This window comes from Anabrus simplex, chromosome 1 (genome assembly GCF_040414725.1).
Source record: "Anabrus simplex isolate iqAnaSimp1 chromosome 1, ASM4041472v1, whole genome shotgun sequence".
NCBI classification, from domain to species: domain Eukaryota; kingdom Metazoa; phylum Arthropoda; class Insecta; order Orthoptera; family Tettigoniidae; genus Anabrus; species Anabrus simplex.
Window position 1 is genome coordinate 1145376029 of NC_090265.1, and position 24201 is coordinate 1145400229.

Consider the following 24201-nt stretch of genomic DNA (forward strand, 5'->3'; position numbering starts at 1 on the left):
ATTTTACTATCAAATCATCAGAGAAATGAACTTGACAAATTCTACTATTACACGCTAACACAGTGTCCTTTCGTGGAATAGCTCTGGCCCATTTTTCAAATTTATTTATATCCTTCGGTGGTGAAAAGAATCCTAACACCATTAACTACTCTACCATAGCCCGACTTACAGCCAGGCACAAAAAGTATGGCATGTTGAACTGTTACTTTAATCAAGCCACATAACACACGTACTTTAAGTGCACAACACACAATGAGCTGAGTTTAGGAACCGAAAGCAAAGAAAATTCAACTTATTGACTTGAAATATCTCGCACAATAACGTCTCCCGCACTTTCCTACACATGGCTTGCCATGTCATGCCGGTACTACTGGAGCACGTGTTGGACAGTGTCGCTTGCAGTGCTTGCATTGGCAGGTCCACAAACTACCATGCTATAACGACTGAGTCATCACACTTGTTATTCTATTCGTCATGCTTGAACTACAACCAAGTCTCTGGGATTTTATTGACTTTTACTGCCAGAATTTACCTATTTACCTGTTAATTGCTTATCACTTTTACTGCCCGTTTCTTCCGAATTAATAATCCCATTCCAGAGGAGTATTGTGCTGCCACTGTGGTCATCCAAAAATCACTACTGTAGTAATCACCCTTCCTTTGCTGTTTCTGTTTTCCCTGTTTTCATTAGGCATCTCACATTCCGTGTTCTGATTCTCATTGCTATTTTTCTTTTTCTTTCCTGTGTGAAAATTTTGCTGGATAATGACGTAGGAAGCATCGTTTTTCCCCCTGCTGGATTTTGGATTCCATTTCATGTGATTAGTAAATGATATATCTTGTTGTGATGATAACTGATAACACAGTTGCTTCACTTGGATAAGGTAATGCATTGGTTTCCCACGGCCATCTGCATGCATTATTAACCAAATGCCAGGCTTACATTAAGCTGCGCATAACCTGGGCAGCAGACATCTTATGCAGCCGTCCCTAAACTGGAGAACAGATGTTGCATGCTGAATTTTAGTGGTATTTCCTCCACTAGGGTACCAGTACCCACCTAAAGGAACTCTACTGCCCCTAAACATTGGCCCCTTTAGGGAGTCAGGTTACTGAATGCCGCCCAACATTCGGCGTTGAGCTGCTGGCTGTACGGTGTACTTCATTCCATAGCAGGTAATCCTGCCGCCCAACATTCTGATGGTGACATTTTTTCCACCTACAGGACTGAACCAGCTAACTACAGTCTCAGACCGTAAGGACTTCATGGCCTCCAGGCAAGCTGACTTGGTAAGGTGTGCTATGTCTGCTCCTGCCACTCATATCCGCTAGATGGCATTAGCGTTACAATTTAAAAAACTAACCTTTCAATGACGGGTACAGCAGCTAGTCCTATAATTTATTATAACAGGTGTGGATGATCGCATTCCTCTGAGGAAATACAATGTTTTCCTGCAGTTTATCTTGTTTCATATAGCATCAACCCAAAAAACTTATGATGTCTTATTATATTCCTCTTTTCCCTTACACAATGACTACTGTCTAAAATTCATGAATGAATTCATTAATTCATGTAAAATTCTTGATGGCTGTACATAATTTGCCCAACTACCCGTTATAGTAAAACTTGTTTGTTTTATTTGGTTGTATCGAGAGGAAATGTAAATATAATGTTCTTTTAAGAAATTGTTTGTGTAAAATCATGTAATGTTCTCGAAGCTTTCAGGTGTTGACCCAAATGAAACTTCATATATATGTGTTCAATTGTAGGTGCGGAATCATTGGTGATGAAATCTCTGATTATTTCTTCCATAGCCATCTTAGATGACACATCACTGTATATTATTTTTATATAATTTTATAGGTGAATTTTTTAGTCTATGCATTGTGTGTCATATCTTTTTTAGAAATGTTTTATTTATGCATTTGTGTGTTGTTTTTTTTAACATGAAGTGAATTCAAGAAATATTTGTTATTTAAGTTTGTTTCATTTGTCCTGTTGTGAATGACAGCCAGTCAGCAACTTTGTGACAAAGAATACTGTTAGATACTTCAATTACAAGACTTTTTTTTGGATTGTGAAAATGTACATTGTTGTTATTTTAATTTTGTATATGAAATGTATAAAGTGAATTAAAAGTTTGTGACATACTACTTCATTAAAACCTTTCTTATTGGATGTTTTCTGTTTTATACATGTAAAGGGCATCCATACCTTACTAACAAGTAATTGAAGAAGAAGGAAAGAAAGGAGGAGGAGGGTTTGTCCTAAATTTTAAAGGGATCTTAGATTTTACAACTCATAAAGCAGGACAGTTCAAAATTAATTAGAATTACTATATAATTTAGCCTACTTACACTCTGTTGTACTGCTGATGCACAGCAAAGGTGTTCCTCTCCTAAGGTCTGACCTGAATCTGAGAACTGTGGTTTATGGACCCATGAATCCAAGACTATCTTATGGTTGGTTTTCCAAAAGTGGTGAAAAAAAAAACCCACCCACCTAGTCAGTGAAATGATCTTTTAATGTAATTACAGCTTTCAGCTTGTCAACGTCCATAAAATTTTGCTCTTTTGTCCAAACTGGACTTGGGAGGGAAAATAAGCATGCTTTAGCAACTTACATTCTTTTAGATATAAAGTGAGAATTCCAGCTGTTCAGAATTTCCAAGAAGTATGCCCTCTCTCATAACAGTAACACATCCTGGCAGCATTAATTTGATGACAGCTATTTCCTTTGTTAAACAAGTTTCCTAGAAAGAAATCATAATTTAATTTTGTCGTTTGCAAATGTTGAAGGTCTTAAGAGCTTAAATGTTTTAAGTTTTCCCCTTATTCATGTAGCATGAAACATACCCATTTTTACCAAATACATTTTCAGTAATTTTAAAAATTAATTTTCTTGTCTAAAACTGGAGAGAACTTCGTACATTTTCCCATGGAAGGAATTTTTTTGGAAATGCCCATGACAAGCAGGCAAGGTCATCATCTGGATATCTTCTTTCTTTTATACCATATTATGCAAGAAATCTCAATGTGTCAGAAATTATGGGTGAGGGATTCAAACTTGTGCTGCCTAATTTCACTTAAGGCTTCTGAATTTGCTAGAAGCTTTTCCTCCAGTGTGAGCGATTCTGTCAACATTATTAAAACTCAATACGAATATAGATCTTAAAATCAGTATTGAGTAATGAAAATCAGGTTTTTGGAGATCTTTACTGTACCGTACCCAGGGGTAACAACCCTCTAGGACGATGCCTCCATTTCCTAATTAAACATCCGACTAACTCAGGGTTGGGCAGAGAAGTGGGTTGATTGCCGAGGGTAAGTCTAAATGTCGAAGTTTATCACTTAACTATAAGTGTATGACAGGATTAATGGAGGTTTAACTCGAATGAGAAACACTAATATGCGTAAGATGAGTTTATTCCATAAAATAACCCCGAATCATACTAAAACAGAAATAAAATTTCCAAATAATAAAACGATGAATGAAAATTATCAAAGAAATAAAATTGAAATAAATATGGACACCATAGATCGCGCAAAACAAGTAGGTAATAAATTGAAAATTCAAAAAATCATAACAGTTGAAATATTTGTGAGCATCAAAATATCTTCACATTATTGTCCAACGTTCATGTGCGTATTCGTATGGAGTAGCATACCTTTAAGTATCACCATAATACGGACTGAAATTCAGGGAAGTTGCCGCAAAAATTACCATTAAACGAAAATTAAGACGCAATGGGACATAATATGAAGTACGAAAAATACTAGTGGCATTTACCTACTCTATGTTTACAATAATCACAACAAAATTAAAATATCTCTAATATTTACATTGGATTAGGTAGGGGAAAACTTATTTACTACACTGACTCGACGTGAAACGCGGTTCACCAAAGGATCTAGTAAGAACTGGATTGACCACAAACATTCACTCAGCACTCGGGCTATTCCCCATTAAACAACAATATATCAAAACAACATGAAATTACTCAAAACGCCATCCTGTAAGGGAAAACAAATGATATAATTTAATAAACATGTGGAAAGCAGTGGGCCACATTGCGTTCCTCTCCTGCATTTGAGCATCGGTCCACGCCTTCATCTGTCACATATTTCCTGCTTTGCAGTGGGCTGGAAGAAATGTTAAAACTCAATACTGCACTGAGGACTTGGTCACTGTTCCGACAAGATTGTAGTACGGAAGCAACATCTCATTTCACACTGTCTATATAAACACAGCTGATAAGCTAAACTTGTAAGGCGAGCTTGTATTTCCATGACTGCTCGGTGATTAACATACACAATTGTACTTCTTACCAGCATGCTATTAAATTCATTACTCACATATCATATTCACTGGTCTGACGTTAATTTCCTGTCAATTCTGATTCTCAACAATATCTCAGAATACAATCACAGGCCTATTCTCGCTGCACACAATTCTTATCGCATCATCAGGCATGCAATTTGCCTGCATAATCAGCTTCATATATCAGCATGCATTAAATCCTCTTGTATATCTCATAATCTCATCAGCCTTTCTCATGTAAGGCAGGATTCGATTCCCTCTCAAATCATTGTACGAAACAGTTTCCAACCCACATTAGAAGAATCTTTCTAGTCAACGATGCATATACAGCTCCACACCGTCACAGCTCATGAAATACATGCGTCATGCAATCTATCTGTTACTGATCTTTCTAAATGAAAAATAGAATTTACTCACAACGCCGCAAGTGTTTAACTCGGAAAGTGGATGATTGTGGCAATCTAATCCTTCTAACATACAAAAATATCGTAATAACCATAAGCTAAGTAACATGCATAAGAACATAATAAAGCAAAATAAATCCTAACATCTCCCTCAGTATCCCGTCTAACTAATCGTAAAGTAAAAGGAAAATAGAGAAATCATGCGATCCCCTCCTATCCATATTTACAGCATCACAAATGTTAAATGAACACATGCCATCAGGCAAAATTTACATTAAAGAAAATCTCTGCACTAAGCCTCACTAGTATTAATCATAATTCATATAACATGTCATTTAATCTAAAAACATATGTCTTATCTTTGGCAACTCCCTGGACGTCGGCAGCGGTTCACATCCCCGCTCCGGTAGTGCTTTACTCCATCTTCAACACGTTTTCAACGCATGGAAACAATCTTCTTTCTTCTAAAGGCGGTGCCGTCTTCGTGATTGAAAGTTCCTGTACACTGCAACACACAAGACTTCTAGTAAATCCCCCCTTCACCGCTACGTGCACGTGCCGAATAAACCCTTGTCAGCTGTGAATTAGGCCAACGTTAACATAACAGCATAAACACACGTAAGATTCACTATAGAAATGTTAGGGTTTAGATACAGTCATTTAGAGCGGCTCGTGGTTCGATGCGAAAGTCCTTAGCCATACACTACCGACCCGTAAGTACAATGCTGATGAGCATCTCTTCTTCAATCACCATTCTGCAGCTGACATTACCGTCTATTACTTTAGAATAAAATTTTGTGACATAGCTCAGTTTTGCAATTTATCATTGCACCAGTTTACTTAGCACTCTTCACAAATAAATGTACTGTTTTTGGTCAATAAGACCTTACACTGTTATATTTCTACCCACGTGGCAGGATTCGCGTACAGGTATAAGAGCAGTATAGAACGATGTTCACTTCACGGCAACTCGCACAATAAGAAGAACGCTCCCGATGATTGGGACGCTTAAGTAACTTAGCTAACGCCGTTGTAGCTAGGGGATTCCCGTATGTTCAAAGAAACAACCAATCAGTGTGCTTGTTACCCACCATGACTTTGATATTAATTAAAATTAACATCGGACACACTCCTGATGACTTAATAACGACTTAGATAATTGCTATTACGTATACCTTATTATTTCTCACTCTCAGACCTGTGGAAATCCATCAACTAACAGAACTGACTCCTCTATATCGATGTATTCTTCACACAGGTATCCATGTTGGTCAACCTGGGATTTGAATTCTGCGCGGTCCAGAATTAATATTAGCCACCCCCTCACTTCCTAATTGGCTGATTGCTCCTCATGGCCAACGAATTCTACACGTGCCGAGATGTGCTAACTCTGGTAACGCTGAACATTTCCCACGGTCGCAAACAAGCATCGCGCAACATACAGCAACTTTATGTCTCCATGGACTTCCAGTCTCAACTGTTCTGCAATCTGCTACATTTCAATGCCTGACTGAAATCCAACTTGAAGTAATTATTTAATATGGCAAATATATATCTGATTCTCTCTTATGGGCCGTCAGGATACGGCTCGCTACTCATTTGTAACATTTGGAATCTCCACTTTTGGAAATACTTCCCTTGGGCAGTAAGGTCAGTTGTCTGTGTTTCTTCTGTCATCTCAAAACATGTACCTTAAGTAGCAATTCCTCAGTCATCAATGTACTTGCCATGATAACTCCCGGTGGTTGAATAATTAGCTACTGACACTAGGCCACAGTTGCCCAGGGTACACCCAATTGTGGTTCTTGTAGTTGCACCTGTGTATTAGCTTCCAGCAATCTATGAGGAGGTTCCTTCAGTGTACCCCAGTGGAGCCCTGAACAAATCCACCTACGTAAGTCAGTGGCTGCCTGAGACAGACTAGTCCAGAAGATCTACCCAGCAATGCGACCCCAACATGACAAAGAATGGAAAATTCTAAATTCCCATGGAGGGAATTAGATATTTTTCACCAATAGAGCATGTCAAAATGTCAAAAACATATCAGATCTAAGGCTTTTCAGGAGTTTGCTCTATTAACCAGTGTTGCAAACACCTGAAAAGCTCTATTAACCAGTGTTGCAAACACCTGAAAAGCCTTACATCTGATATGTTTATGACAAAGAATGACGTTACGCTGACAACGCCATAGGGTAACGTGCACGACGATGATAGAAGGACAAAACAATAATACAATACAGCACTTCAGGTGATTAACTTACCATACATCATTGGAAGCAAGAATCTGCGCTGTGAGCCCACCCCATTGAAAAATACAAGAGGCTGAGATCCCCGGGAAATGCTGAGTCAGGCATCCAAAAATTAACACCAGTTTTCAAGGAAATGAAGTTATAATTAAGATAAAATATTACATTAAATGAAAATTTTAAAATCAATCTAATTTAGTAAATAAATGGAAATTTGAAATCTTCAATACCATTGTAAAATAAAAGAAAAATTTTAAAATATAAGTAAACAGGTCTGTAATAATATCATAAAATCTTTGCAAAATGACCCAATAAATCAATGAAATTTAAATAAATATACTGTAGTTTTAAAAATAAAAATTTTTTGTTTTATAAACAAACTATGTAAGGAGCTCCTTAAACTAACTTAAACTTTCAGCCATTCAAATCCTTCATTTTCATTAAACATAAAATCAGATTTAGAAACACAAAATGTGGTACAAATTGTTAGGCTGAGTAACTTTGAGTGTCTTAGGACAATCCCTAGTGGAGGAATCACACACCCGAAATATGGACAGAGACAGAGATCCATAAATCATCACCGAAAGTTAAAACAAAAATATATCCCGATGAAAAATATTTAGCACAAGTCAGCACAAAATTAGAAAAATGTCAACACCAATAAATGAAACTCAAATCCCAAATACAATCTAACGGATAAAAAAAAATCAACAAATGTAAAACCCATAGTCAGTAAGTTAGAGGACAAGTCAGGTCCAGTAACCCAGGCGTCAACACATGCGGAGAGTCAAACACGATCTCACACCAAGCCCAAAGCAATTAATAATCATAACATTACCGACGCCACGCAAGAACGAAATCCCAAGGTAAGACAACAATGGCACAGTTACGTAATGGGGCAAGGAAGAGATAAGATAATAGAACAATGTGACAAGATAAGGATAGCAAACGTTAGAAAACCCTCCATGGAGGAATTGCCTAAAACCGCACAAAACAATATATGCTAAATGAACAATTTTTTTTAGAATATTACATTTTAAAATTACAAACTTGAAATAAAACTTGCTTTAAATTTTGTACATCCCATTATTTACTTCTATATATTGTACCCTGATGAGATAGGCTCTATCTTTCATGATTTGATTTTGATACGAGAAATACAGATATATAGGAATATTAAATGAATACAGTGTCAGTTTTGTGTGGACGGGATAATTTCAACATAGCCCGGCATGATCGCGACAAACCGTCGCCACAGTAAGCTTGTTATTAGGGGGAAAATGTTTCTTGGCCAGAAGATAAGAGGATTAAAGCTAGAGCTCAGAACAACGAAGTAATGACTTCGAGGAAGTGAAAGAGTATATATTTCGGACCAAGGGCGAGCAGATGTATCACCAATACCGAGAATGTGACGTGCCAGTTTTTCCACGCCCGAGGCATTTGGTGTTGTCAACGTTACAAGGAAGAGATTTCAAACTAACCGAAGCGGTGTTGACCAATGAGAAAATTTATCATAGGCCCGCAGATAAACCAACATAAGAAAAACTCAGAGTGAACTCCAGTTAGCTTCTCTGATAACAATAATTAAATTATTCCAACCACATAATTGAATAGAGGGGATTTTTGTGATATCATTCCCATGTTGATTAATTGTAATCGTAATAAATTAAAGTAATGAATTCGTGGAAATGACCCACGCTATCTCGCCATTGGTCGAGATGAGCACGCCATCAGGGACGCCGAGTTAGCGCGCGAAAGGTGGAGGACAAATTAAGTGATATTTCCATGATCACCGAACGATATGAGTTCAGAATACGACACATGAATGTGTATCGCCAGTGTATTAAGTAGGATAAAGCAAGAGATCCAAATCCACCTGCATATGCCGATTTAGGATAACCAACCCCCCTCTCCAGGAGCTGACCGCGGATGACCCCGGCGGGAAACCGTATCGTCCATAAAAGTCCAGAAGCGGACCTCACATCACTCAGTTCTTACCAGTCACCAGTCGTTATCGGTCACCAGTCGTGTCAGTCGTAATGAAGTAGTTGAGACTCTGACACGTTGACTCTGTAAGTCAGTACCTCGGGACGCATTCGAAGTCAGTTAAAGCTGAAAGTGCGTGAATTATTAAGAGAATGAATACGAACAGTGAAATTATCCATAGTACCGAGTGTAACTAATCAGTACAACTGTATGTTGAATTTAATCAATGTCATGTGATTAAATAATAAATAACTAACGGAACGCCGATAGTACCTTTGGAAGGCAGTGTGCGGAGCCTGAAGTAAACACCTCAAGATAGACGGTGAATAACTATCCGAGCAGGGAATTATAGGAGCTAGGCGATTATCAAGACGGCTTAGAAATAAACCAGGAAGTGCCGGTTGAAGACGCGATACGCGCCGGTTCAAATGAACGACATTTCGTCGTAATGTGCCACGACGTGTGTTTCGGGCGTATATGAAGATTATATTGTGCGAGTGTCAGGGGTCTAGGAGCACCTATAAGTGGTTTTTTTTTTTGTTATTAGTATTCCTGTGTAAAATAGTGTAATAAGGTATTAATCATGGGTAGTCACCCAGAAGTGTTTTATTGTGTTAAATTTGTATTGTGCGACATGATGGACGAGTAAATCACCATGGGGCCGTAAGGCCTATATCCCATCCGCTACGAGACAATGTAATTCTACATAGGAATGAGTACACAATTTTGATATTTGGGGGATGTTATCGCGACTAAACGGGGTTCAGTGTAAATTAATTATGGTTACTTAACATGGTCCGCCTCCCGAGTCCATGATTTTACTTTTTTTGTTAGACGGACGAACTAATGTATATTAACGTAATTAATTAATTTGAGTATTTGTTTGTTGTATATAATGTAAATATGGGATATATTTCTTTCAATTAATGCATGCTGTTTGTAATACTTTGACTTAAGTTCATTTCAAGTGTTAAATTCCTTTTTTTTTTTTGTGCTAACCCATTTATTTGATTTCATTCACTGCGGTGATCATTTGTATTTTAATTAGGAATAATTTCTATTAGACAGCCAGATGATGAAAGAGCCAGAGTATGTAAAATTTGTGTTGCGTACGGAAGGTCATTAAAATACTAATAATAATAATAATAATGTTTGTGAGTTGACAAAGGAAAGTAAATTAATATAATAATATTTGTGCGTTTGCGAGTTAAAGTATAATAATAATAATGACAGTGCTTCGTGAGTTAGCCAGTGCAAATATAATAATCAATGTGGAGATGACATGTAGCGTTAAAAACTTTCATTCGCGTAATCAGTTTGATTTTACGTAAATTTTTGATTTTACGTTTTTGGACTTTATTTTAACCATAAAAATTTGTCTAAAAGCGGTATAGGCACGTGAATTAGAATGGTCACGATATGTTAAAAGCCCAGAATGATTTGAGCCCATATTTAGAGTTGGAAGTCATGAGGGACGAATATCCGGCGTGAAATAAATTGAGCTGTATTGTTTGTAATGATGAAATAGATGAATCTCAAGGCCTAAGATGATATAAATGCATATGCCGGTGTTATTAGTGGTAGAATCCACGCACCGAGGATTAATTTATGAATTAAATGTTTGAAGAGTTCCGATGAAAGGAAATGGACTTCAAATTTGAAGGAATAGTTTAGCAATCGCCGGCATTGGAGGTATTTGCCCAGCCGCGATGTGCCATAGGTTGTGAGATGTGTCTTGGGAGGACAGGTGTCCCCATATAAAATTAACGGCAGTACGAAATTGAAGGTACGGTCCCGAATACCGTGTTGTCCCGACCAATATAAAGCAGATCTTAGTGGTTCATAACGGGATTTAACATATGTGACTAAATTCTAAAGAGTGGAAATTAAAATATCATCTTTCCATTTTTAATAATAATAATAACAATAATCATACTCCAAGTGAATCTTGTCTTAAATCAAGTGCTTAGTGCCAAGATAAATCGGAATTGTAAAAGGGGTTATGCGTTAAACATATTAAGAGTGAACTACCGTGTAACAGGCGAAATTAATTTTTTTTTAAATTAATAATAATAATAAATATTTAAAAAAACTAAGTTACTTTTCTTTTTTTTTTTTTTGAAGAGTTTACTTTTTTATATTTTGGACATAATAATGATGATGGGAGTTGAAATGAAAGATTTGAGATTTTTAACTAATAATAATAATAAATAAAATATTTGAAGAAGGAGAAGAAGAATAACCAATGAAGCTACTTTTTTTTAAATTTTATTTTTTTTTGATGAAAATAATAAGAGCGAGAAGTTGAAGTATTATAGCGAGGATGATTACGGGTTACGATAATCACGATTTCCACTATTAATAATAATGTTAATAATAATAATGAAAAGTTGGAGCAGAAGATAAAGAACTTGCAATAGTAATTTGAGAATAATAATTATGATGAAAGGAAATTAAGATATTTAATGGGCGATGATTCATTGTTACGAATATAATAATAATAATAATAATAATAATAATAAAATATTTATGAGGAAGCTGATCATTATATTGTGCGGATAAATTAGGAGGAAGAACGACCCTTCGTTTGAAACGTATGCAAGGGTTGGCATATAATCATCCCGGATGACAAATGATGATAATCAAATACAGGATTATAATTGAAATTAATGATAATAATAAAATTAATTGATGGTAGTCAAAGAATATGATAATGATCAGATAAAGAATGGTAATGATATAATTTAATAATCATAGGAGGATATGCTAGGGACAGTCATCTTGTGTCGAACTGCTCCGAACCAGATGTTGGGTTTTCATGGGGAGATTGTTAGCGGTAGATACGTAAATAACCCACGGACGGCACAGGTCTTCAGGGTCAGAGCATAGTAATGAACCTTTCCGTACGTCTTGTCGTATTGACAAGTGTAAATATTGAAATAGGCTTTGAGTTAATGATCTCTACCTGGCGTGTTTGTGAATCTGGAAATAATAGGCTAGAGTTTGTCCGTATTATAAATTCCCGTTTTTTCGAGGCGATAACATTTTCCAAGGGGGGTGTCCGGCTCACCAGAATGTACATACTGGAAGTGTCTCATGTCCAAACGGAACGAGGAGACGACAGTAAAAAGTTACTGTCGTGCCTTCGTCTCCGAAAGAAGATCTCCAGCGGTGAAACGTCCAATCATACGGATGTGAATTCGATCCCCAGTAACCAATTGGGGCGAATTCACCAGATGTTCTACACTACCAGAGTAGTGAGGTAAAATCCAAGTATTATGTCATTTATTTTTCAGGATTAAAGTGCCCCAATGTAAAATTGTCATCAGGTGTAGTATGCAAAGTAAGTGAATAAATTGCTCCTCATTGCAATTTCAATAGGAAACAGTTTCCATATCTTTTCATTGTAGTTAGTCCAGTATGCACATGGAATTTAAGTTGTCACTTCCCAGTCCTATTGTGGAGTCAAAAATTTGTATCCATGAATGAGTCGTCCCCCGTAACCTTAAATTTCCATGCCCCGTTCATCCCTGTGTTCATTTGATGCGCCGATATATATTTTTTTGATTTTCTTTATATAAATTTTTTTTATCGTTTTCGAACTGATCACCCCTGAGATAAATGCTAGTCTGGGACTCAGGAGGTGAGCGGGTGCAATATATAGGAACAAAAATCGGGTACTTAATATGAAGTTCTAATTTAATGAAAGCTATTAATACAGGGTGTCTAAGAAGTCCCCGTACCCCTAGTTTCATACGTTTCATATTATAGTGGAGTACTTGCATATAAAAACTATGAATCCAGGGAATCTGTATGTGCACCATAATGCCTTACACAGAGTTGCATCCATCTCCAAGTCCTCATTGACATCTTGCAGAGCATCTCAGGAGTCATGGAACAAAAGGCTTCCTCAACACTTTGGCGCAATTCTTCATTAGTTGTGTACCAACTTTGAGCCACATAGGACTTGATTATTCCCCATAATGAGTTGTCTGGCGTGGTAAGGTCCAGGCTTCGTGGTGGCCGTTTCAACGGGGCTGGAGATGTTGGTGAGCCACGGCCAATCCAGCGGCCTTGAAATTGTTCATCGAGGAACTTGCGCACCTGAATTGCAAAATGTGCTGGAGCCCCACCATGCTGTAACCACACATGACCCATGATTCCCTCGTCTTGAAGCTGACGTATTAACGAAGATTGTAACATATCACATACCCATCAAAAAAATACGGTCCGCACAAGTGATGTGATGATATCCCGGTCCATACCATAACATGAGGGGGGATTCCTTTCCAACTCTTGCACATAATGAGGATTTTCCTTAGACCAGAAAACCACATTCCTCCTATGTGAACTGCGATATCGCGCATTCATCAGAAAATAACACTCTTCAGCTAGACACGACAGTTGGGAATTGTGCCAACAAAGCACGGCAGGCTGCAACTCGTTGCTCCATGTCATTGTCAGATAATTCATTCACGTGTATCGGTCTAAATCCTTTCATTTTTAAATCTCTTTTAATGTGGTCATGCATTGTTGATCGCAGTACTTGAAGTTCAGCTGCTCTTTTGCGAATGGATTTCAATGGAGACGGCTCAATTGATCGAGCGACGGTGGCACACATTTCTTCTCACGTCTTCTTACATCCACTACACGGCCTGTCTTTGACACTGCCTGAAGCAAACGCACGTTTCTCCAAATCAAGCAGAGTAGCTTTACGAGGTGGGGGTTTGCCAAAGCGATCTCTAAATGCACTCATTATCACTGTCATTGTTTGCCCCGTATGTGCTCATTCGTGCACCCACACTCACGCCACTAATCACTCTTCAACAGTGTAGTTGTGTCCGCTCACGTCCGCCATGACTTAACAACTGAAATGAGACTGACAACACTAGCAGCAGGGATACCGATACCAATAAAACAACTATTGAATTCCCCAATTATACGAACTCAATTGCCCATGCCATAATATAACAAAATAATAATATGAAACTAGGGGTACGGGGACTTCTCGGACACTCTGTATAAAAGGATGACAAACTAAAATTAGTTATTATTAATAATAATAATAATAATAATAATAGTATATTAACTAAGAAGAAAAAATTAAGGGTAACAAATGGTGATTACGCAGCGCATAGGTCAACACACGGTCATTACGGAGTCGAAAACAACAGAATGAAAATCAATTAATCCAGAACAGAATGACAAAATGAAAATTAACACTAACATGGGCAAAAATGACGTAGCAATGACCCGCCAAAAGCAAAACACATGCACCAAGGAAATAATACCATGAAACACGCCAAACGAGCAGAATAATTATTTCAGAGGGGGAAAACAAAATTTCGAAAGGCCGAAAGAATATCACAGTTACCAGTCAACAATAGGCATATCATTTAAACGGCACAAACATGAAGTACAAACGGCAAAGAGGAGTAGAACATAAACCAAAATCTCACAATGATTCCCACAGCAAAAATCACAATGACACATCAATGAGGTATATAATATGACTACACAAAGAAAATAAAATTAAATAAGGTACTTACATTCGTGAAGAGATATACGATAACATCTTACCCAAATGCTGACCCATGCGCTTGCAATTACCATCACCAAACAACTACAGTATTTACAAGATCTTACATTCTAAGTTTAAAAAAAAAAAAAACCAAAACTTAGTTTGATCCCTAAAAGGGATTCTCAGAACAGCTTTATCCAATTACTGTAGGATTATCGTTCATTTTAAGTGATGAAAGCGGAAGCATGGCTGTCAGCATCCGTCTACAATGAGTTCTAACGGCAGACAGCCTCTTTTCCAAATAGCCCGCACGAGCGGTAGTGTGACGATCATTGTGCGCTCTGTAGATAAAGAGTCCGTACACAAGACTAGTTATATAAGTCACGGATAAATGGTGTCGGAGTTCGCTTTGCCATCTGATACACAACACGTACTGCCAACACAGAGAAATGATTCACAAAAGCTCTATGACAAAATGCCACAATGGTCTTTTACGTAATGAGCAGGAGAAACGTAAACAAATGTTCCATGCACCTTATCATATAGATTAGCTGTGCCATACAGACAGGTAATTTAATTATACGGCTTCACGAATAGGGTTTGATCCCAAATGTTTTATATTGTTACTGTAATAACGTCGCAACCCTTTCAGCCCAGTATCACAGCTCCAGTCATTCATCAGGTTGTGGCAGGGAAGTCACAGAGGCAAACACTTGAGAAGGAACCTAGGCACCTTATATTCAACCATCTGGTGATTACACCCCATAAGGAGTGTTGCGTCTGGACAAGCAATATTGTTGTGAATCAAGAAGGCGGTGAACTAGTAAGTTAAGTTTTAAAAACAAAGATGAATGTTCCTTTGTTGTATTACGTGATTGCTGTGAAATTTGACTGAATATCTAAATACATGGTTGAGAATTTGGGGAAGGAGTGAAACGAGTAGTTTCATTGCTGTTCCAACACAATTTGGTGAGACCAAAGTGATTTACGTAATAACGCAGATACTGGTGAGTCGCAATCTGGTTATAACAGGTCTATTATCATAATGGAAGAACTGGAGGCAGTACTTTCTAAATGTAAAGTGGTGAGAGCATGTTTTATGAAAACTTATGATAGTTTTACACAAGAAATTGATTCTAAGAATCTGAATGAGGAAATAGTTAAATTAAAGTTTTCTGCGTTAGATAGGTTATGTGGCGATCTTAATAAACTGGACGATCGAATGGCCACATTTAATGTTAGATGATGAAAAGGCTGACTTTGAAACAGAATATAACATTGCAGAAGCGTATAGAGAAAAAATGGATCGTGTTAAGGTAAAGATGGAAACCTTTGTTACAAAATGCACTCAAGTAGGACTAGTCAATGATGCCCAGTCGGTTAGTTCATCCCTAACATCAAGTAGGAGGGAACTTAAACTTCCTAAAATAGAGCTGAAACGATTCAGTGGAAATATAAAAGACTTTTTGAGGTTTTTGAACCAGTTTAAAAGAATTGATTAAGAGAGGGATATGGAAGATGCAGGTAAATTTCAGTATTTGCTTCAGGCTACAGTAGAAGGTTCACGGGCCAGAGTGATTGTAGAGAGTTTCCCCACATCATCGGAAAATTATAACAAAGCTATTGAAAGCTTAAAAAATAGATTCAGTAAGAAAGAATTGTTGACCAAATATTATGTGAGAGAGCTGCTAGGACTCATGATAAAGAACGCAATAGAGACCCAAGCCAGGCTTGAAATAGCTCATCTCTACGATAAGTTGGAAGCACACCTGAGAGCATTAGAATCAATTGGGATGACATCAGATAAATATGCAGCGATGTTATTTCCACTTGTGGAATCCTGTATTGCAAAAGATCTTCTTTGCGTGTGGTTAAAGAACCCTGTGACAGTTGAACAAGAGAACAAAGAAGGTAGAATCTATGAAGACCGATTGAAACTTCTTTTAGCATTCTTGCGGTATGAAGCTGAGGGTGAAGAACGAATAGCACTAGCAAAAGCTGGCTTCAAAGTTCATGGAGATATTAAGCAACAGGAGAACAATGGAGAGCAAGTTGATGATTGATGTTATGATTACTGCAGCAGATTTATTTTCTGGTGAGAAGAAGAAGAGTCCTATTGTGGTCTGTTCTATGATAAAACTCATGACAGTAATGAATGTATCCATGCCAAAAAATTATCCATTAGCCACAAGCACGACTTGGTGAGAAAAGGGAAATGCTGTTTTGCCTGTTCAAAACATGGTTGTTGAGCAAAGGACTGCAAGCAGAAAATAAGTTTTATAATCTGTTCCAAAAGACATTATACAATCACATGTCAAAATCTAGAAAATGCACAGAGAAATTTATCAGTAGAGGATAAATATGATGAAGACGACAAAACGTGTTTATCTAGCCAGTGTACCTCGGAGGTATTTCTTCAATCACTCGTGATAAATCTCATTGTAAATGGGAGAAAGTGAAAAGTAAGGGTGCTAATTGACTCAGGTTCACAACGATCGTATATCTTGAAGAAGATTACAGAAGAAATGAGGTGTCGACATGTAAATACTGAGGTGGTAAAACGCGCCTTATTTGGTGGAAGCTCAACCAAGAAAATGGAGCACTGATGTTGCAGCATCTGCTTAGAAAGCTTAGAAGTAAACTGTGCTAGCAACGTTGAAGTACTAGACCAGCCCATAATATGTGGATCCATATCCTGACTCGTCTATGGCTTGCTTGAAAGAGCTGAACCAACGTGGAATCAAAATAACTGATGTCAGAAATGGTCAGCCAGCAATTGAGATACTGTTAGGAGCAGATGCTGTGGCCACGCTTTACACTGGAAAAGTTGAAGATATGGAATGTGGGCTCACAGCAGTGGAAACTCGACTAGGATGGGTTGTGATGGGATGAATGGAAAGAGGACTTGGGCAACCTAAACCTGCTGTGATGTTAACCACCTTGCTGACACAAACCAGTAATTTACCAGAGCTATGGTAGTTGGATGTTTTCGGGATTCTTGATCCTTCTGAAAGTCAGACCAAGGAAAAGGAGGAAGCAGCGGTTATGAAGTACTTTGAAAAAACTGTGACGAGGGACTATGAGGGGTGCTATGAATTTAGTCTACCTTGGTTACAGGATAGGGAAGAGTTACCAGATAACAGGATCCTTGCTGAGAAAAGACTACTATCTACTGTACAACTTCCAAACTCAGAACTCCTAATAAGTTAGTAGATTACGATCAGGTACTGAAGGGTTGGCTGGAAGAAGAAAAAATTGAAGAAGTGTCAAGAAAAGGAGACGATTATTCAGTGCATTACCTGCCTCATGGGGGAGTGTTTAAGACAAGCTAATATTAGGCCTGTTTTTGATGCGTCTTGAAAAGCAAAAATGGCTGTTCTTTAAATGACAATCTCTCAAAAGGTCCAAACCTGTTAGAATTGATTCGAGAAGTAATGATGGATTTCAGATTAAGAAGAATTGGAGTTATCTCCGATATTAAACAAGCCTTCATGCAAATATCAGTCAATCCAGAGAATGGAGATTTTCTGTGATTTCTCTGGTGGGAGAGTGTGAATGAGAAGAAGATCAAGATTTTGAGACATTGTAGAGTATCATTTGGAGTAAACTGCAGCCCATTTCTTTTAGGGGCTGTCATACAACATCATTTGCATCAATACAAACCACTGCTGAAAGATGTAGCTACCCCCTGTGGGTGGAGGACACAGACAAAGAATACACCCACCTTATCCCCTGCCTGTCATAAGGGGCGACCAAGGGATGATTGAATTAGAACATGAAACTACTTGTGATTTGTATCACCACGCGGGGGAAAGTATGGGTCGCTTTTACTTGTGAGTAGCACCAGTATGTTAGGTTTGTGATTAGTAGCAGCAGAGAGCGGTTCACTGTGGGTTTCCAGTACCTGTGATTAGTACCACTATATGCAGAACATCATGGGTTTACATTGCTTGTGATTTGTACCATTATGTAAGAAACACCATGAGTCTGGGCGTTGCCTGTGATTAGTACCACTATATGAGCGGCTGCGTTGTCTACGATTAGTACTCACTATGTGAGGAACACCACGGGATAGTATGAGTCCTTGTGATCAGTACACCTATGTGAGGAACACCCTGGGTTTGCGTTGCCTATGAATGGTGCCATCATGTGTGAGAAACACCATAGGTCTGCGTTACCTGTGCGACATACAATACTTGTGAGTAGTACCATAATGTTTGGAACAGTGTGAGTCTACGCTACTTTTGATTAGTACCGCAACTTGAGAAATACTTTGGTTCTACTTTACTAGCGATTAGTACCATTATGAGGGGCCTTTGACCTGGCTTTTGGACCCCCTTAGGCGACAAGAATCATCAATTCAGGATTGTGCTTTGGAAGCAGTCCCTTGGTCAGTAATACTATTGTTTTAATATAGTTTCTGGGAAGGTGAGGCATTGTAGGTCTGATCTACTGATTATTTTAAGTTCATAATCATTGTTCATCATCATCTTTTTGAATTCTAGTCAGTGGATCTATTTTGGAATTATTTTTAACTTTCAGTATTGTGAGTTGGCTCCGCTGATCATTTTAAATTTGTGTTTATCGTTTCATTCTACATCGCCACGTTTTGAATTCTAGTCAGTGGATGAATTTTGGATTTTTAAGTTGTCATTGCATTTCGTCTCATTTCCTACCATTAGGGGCTGATGATCTAGATGTTAGGCCCCTTTAAACAACAAGAATCATCATCTTCAAAGACATTGGTGAAAAACAGAGACAACTGTATCACATCTGTTAATTCAGAAGAAGAGCAACAAGAGTTTATTGATGAGGTACACAGATAATGGCTGATGGAAAATTTGAATTAAGAGGGTGGGAAAATGCTTGTTTCAATTATCTGGAAGAAAGTATAAGGCAGTCATCTGTGCTTGGACTCTTATGGGATAAATTAGAAGATTAACTGTTTTATGACTTAAGTGGAATTAGCAAGCCTCAAGATGTAATTACATAAAGAATTTTGTTGTCTAACACATAACGAGTGTTTGACCCCCTAGGTTTTATCTCGTCACTTACCTTTTGTCTGAAGTTGCTCTTTCCTGTAAGTTGGAAAATCAAGTTGGGATGAGACAATTAGATTCTGGTGGAGTTGGACAGGGAATTCATCAAGTGGGTTGAAGAGCTGCCAGACTTAACAAAAGAGTGTCTAGATGGATCTCCTTTGAAGAACATTATTCATGCTGTTACACATTTTCTGCGATGCTTCAAAGTTTTTGTATGCAGCTGCGGTATTCCTACGATCTAAAGATAGTGCCAATGTAATGGTTTAACTGCTGCAATGTAAATCAAGAGTTGCCCCTCTGAAGAACACAGCAATCCCAATGGCATGTTGCATTGGGGTACGACTGGCCTTACAGGTCAAGAAGAGTCTCGAATCGTTACATCCGAAGAAGTATTATTGGATGGATTCCATTTCTGTTCTGTAATGGATCAAGAATAATTAACAGTGGGGGACCTTTGTCAAGAATAGGTTTAAAGAAATACGTGGCTACTCGGACAGTGCAGATTAGAGGCATGTCCCAGGTCAAGATAACCCAGCTGATCTGCGTTCAAGAGGCTGTAGTGTGAAAAGATTAATCGAATCCAGATGGTGGGAGGGGCCAGAGTGGTTAAAATATGATGAGAAAGTGGCCCACAGCTCACTACCAGCCAAATAAAGATGAAATAAACCAAGAAAAGATAACATTAACATTGATAACATTAATAATCGTTGACGTCTGCATCGGCCTCGTCTGAAGAAGAATGGTACCTTAAATATTTCTTGAGATATTCAAGAATTGTATGCATGATGGCTTGGGTACTTCAGTTCCTTAACAATGCCAAATGTAAAGAAGACGGGCTTCTATCGACAGAGTTATCAGTAACAAATAAAGAATGCAGAAATAAAACTCCTGAGAATTGTGCTGAATGACTCATTTCAAAAGTGAGAGGGATCAGACTTCAAATCACTATTCATTCCATGATAGAGAGGGGCTATTGAGAATCCGCACCAAGATAGTGAGAAGAAGCGCTGAAGAAGACTTTAGATTTCCCATATTGTTGCCACCTGAACATAAAGTAACAGATTTACTTCTAATGGAAGAGCACTTGAAAGCTTCTCATGCAGGAGTACAGATTTTGTTATCTATACTTAGAGAACGCTTTTGGATCATCAAGGGAAGGAAAACAATTCGTAGCATTCTGGCCAAGTGTCTCAGATGTAGGAGGTTTGAATCAAAGAATGCTGAAACAGAACCTGTGGAACTTCCGGAAGATTGAGTAATAGAAGCGTCTGTATTTGAAGTGGTCAGAATTGATCTAGAGGCTCCATTGCACCTAAGAGGTAATACAAAATCGTGGATAGTAATCTTTACATGTGCTGTTGTCAGGGCAGTTCACTTTGAACGAGTTACCTCGCTCTCCGTGTCCAGTTTTATATTGGCATTGAGACAGTTCATATCTAGACGGGGTAGACCGTATGTAATATATAGCGACAATGGCACAAACTTCCATGGAACGGAGAATTTACTCAAGACTGGAAGAAGATAACCGAAGAAACAGCAGTTTTGAAAATTGAATGGAGATTCAGCCCACCCACTGCAGCACGATTATTATTGACTGTGAAGCGGTTGTAAATTCCAGACCATTGATCCATATATCAGACGACTAGAATGACCTTGTGGCTCTGACACCTTCAATGTACATATAAGATATGAAAAGGGTTGGAGTGCAAGATTTCGATTCCATTGATAACATTAATTTATCAAAAAGGCTACTATACCAACAACGCTTGAGAGAAGAATTGAGGAAGAGATTCAGACTGGAGTATCTAGCTCAACTTGTTCACAAGAAAGGAGACATGAAAAGGAGAAGAGAAGAGATAAAGTGTGGAGATGTTGTGCTGATCGGCAATGACAACGTGAAGAGAATGGACTGGCCCTTAGCGAGAATGACAGGCGTGTTCTCCGGAAGGAACAATGTAGTACGAGTAGTGAAAGTGAAAACTGCTGCTGTAGAATTCATCCGGCCAATACGACACATCTATCCCATGGAGATGTGTTTCTCTCCCATAACTCCAGGTAAAGGCGCAACACTAGACGTTGCCCAAAAAATACCAAGGTAGCTGTTCCAAGGTCTCCAGCTCCTGGTCTCCACTTGCAAGGTGCCAAAGTTACCAGTTTAATATATCTTGTTAATGTGTAAATAAATTTGATTTGACAGTGTAAAATCAAATGTGGGAGGATGTTGTGTCAGGACAAGCAATGTTGTTGTGAATCGAGAAAGCAGTGAACTTGTAATTTAAGTTTTAAAAACAAAGACAAATGCTCCTTTGTTGTACTATGTGATTGCTGTGAAAATTGGCTGAATCTCTAAATATACGGTTGAGAATTTGGGGAAGGAGTGAAACGGGTAGTTCCAACAAGGAGCTTTATTCAGAGGACGGTATCCCCTGCAGACCAAACCAGAGATCCGGTGTGTTGCACTCTGGAAGTAAACAGCACTAATTCAGGAAGGCCGCTTTCCTAAAGAAGAACTGAGCAGTGAGCATCAGTTACAATATCCTCCTTGGATGATATTAAACTGAATGAGGACAGGAGTGTCAAAGTGCCAAAGCAATCTTGTGAAGTGGGGAATCGCTCCAGATGCTAGATGCAATTGCAGAGAGATTCAGTCCTCAGAGCACCTACTTACCTGCCAAGAGATAAATGTCTTCTGCCCTCAGGAAGGCCATATGCATGTCACGGACAGAATTGCTGAGTTCTGGAAAAGGAAAATTTAATGCGTCTCATGAACATGGAAAGTAAGGAACAGTGTACCCAAATTTTCTAGATCTTGTTAAAAATTATGTGTGTTTTTCTTCTTTTTAGGTAAACAGCAATGTGGGACAAGCACTGAACCATAAGAAGGTCCAGCATTTAGTTTCCTGGGACTGCTGATTTTATTACCCATGACGACTGGAAAAACTCTATTACAATACTCGGCATGTTATTTACAGGATGTGTTAAGTTCTTGCATGGTATTGCTTGGAATAGTTCATAGATTACACCCTTTCTCCATACTAACATGATCTGCCTTGAGCTCCACAGGCAATTTAAAGCATTGAAGAAACCTGACAGTATGTAAGTTGTTAATGACAGTACTCAATTGCTACATCTATGTTACAGTTTAAAACCTGCTTGTTTGACAGGACTTATCTCGAGCACTTTCAAAGCAATGAACTTCGGGGTTTGGGGTGGCCAAGTTAGAACAGGAATTTCCTTGAACTCAAGTCACGCAAGATCCTATTCAAGATGAGTCTTTCAAACAATTTATAGCACACACTCTGCAATACATTCGGTCTATTGCTCTCATTCTGTCAATGGCCTCCCTGGCTTCGAGATAGCTGTAATCTTGTCATTGCGAGGTAGTTTTCCTGTCTGAACAACATTAGTGGCAAAATGGCATAGCCATTGCCATGCATTTTTATCATTCACAAGAAATTCTGGATATATCTTGTTAAATCTTGGAGCTTTGCTGATTTTAATGTCACATATTGCTTTTTAACTATGCATAACAGTGAAGGATCTAGTATACTCTGACTTGGGCTGTCTTGTCCTCTTCAGAATGTTCAGACTTTCTGGGTGTTATAATTATTTTTTTTAAGGCTCCCTCTGGACATTGAAACTACATGAGAGCAGCAGTCCTGTTTGGAATGACTATAGGGCTGTTATGGATGACTAGGGAACTGCTTCCAAGTAGAGAAGATACTGTGCATATCAACTTGATTCTCTAAAGTTCTAGTCCTCACAGTGTTTGTCTTTTCGGGCACAGCTTGGTTGTGAAGCTGTTGATATGTCATTTCCTGTTCACCACTGTCTAGGAATTCCTGGTAGAGATTTTCACCCGACTCTGTCCATCTGAGGATGTACATTATTCCTCTTGGTAGTCTCGCATCTTGATAGTAGCTGTTACTGAACATACCAACATTTCCTGTAATTGTCTCTTATAGGAGGTATACATTGAACATACTTTCCAGTCTGCCTTTTTGAAGTTCAAACATGAACAAGGGTATTCATTCACCCATGGTATTTGAATACCAACTTCAATCAACACAGGGCGACGTTGATTGTGCGGAAAATCAACACTTTGCGTGCAGTTGGCAGAGATCAGTAGTGATCATCCTTGAATACAAAACACATTGGATAGTAGAATCTCTATAATTCTAAATCTGTTCATTACAAATCCCGCCTAATTCGAAACAGTTTTCATTCCCGGAAACATGAGGTACAGTTTTCCATGTTATTTCAACTGTTTAATTCCAAATATGGATCATTCTTCACTCGAAGAACAATGTCAGTCCCATTACCGAATTTTAGACTTTTTTTTTCAAAACTGCCTTTACATTTTTAAAAAATAATATTTTACATAATAATTTAAATTCAAAATTTCTTCGCATCACAACAGAATGCATCTTCTCGAACATGCAGGGGTAGCTTTCCACACTTTCACTCTCTTTGGTGGGTCTACAGTGTGTTTCATAGTTGCTAAGTTTGAGTGAAATCGTACTTCTTTTGTATTCTTGCAGTTACTTATTTTACTTAAGTTTTAGTGTTCAGTTACATATTTTGTACTTATATCTTATAAATACTATATTTGAGTTTATTGTTAATTACAGTATTTTAGTTTGGGGTACACATGTTTATGTTGCGAGATGACTAAGTGTCA

At 38.1% G+C, this 24201-nt stretch overlaps 1 protein-coding gene across 1 annotated transcript in view; it reads left to right on the forward strand.

Annotated features, from left to right (window-relative positions):
* G9a (histone-lysine N-methyltransferase G9a) overlaps positions 1–2151 on the forward strand; it is a 429274-nt gene extending 427123 nt beyond the window's left edge. Inside the window, exon 18 of the mRNA XM_067137709.2 lies at positions 1226–2151. The gene's annotated coding sequence lies outside the window, so the exon portion shown is untranslated. The remainder of the gene's footprint in view (positions 1–1225) is intronic.
* The last annotated feature ends 22050 nt before the right edge of the window (positions 2152–24201 follow it).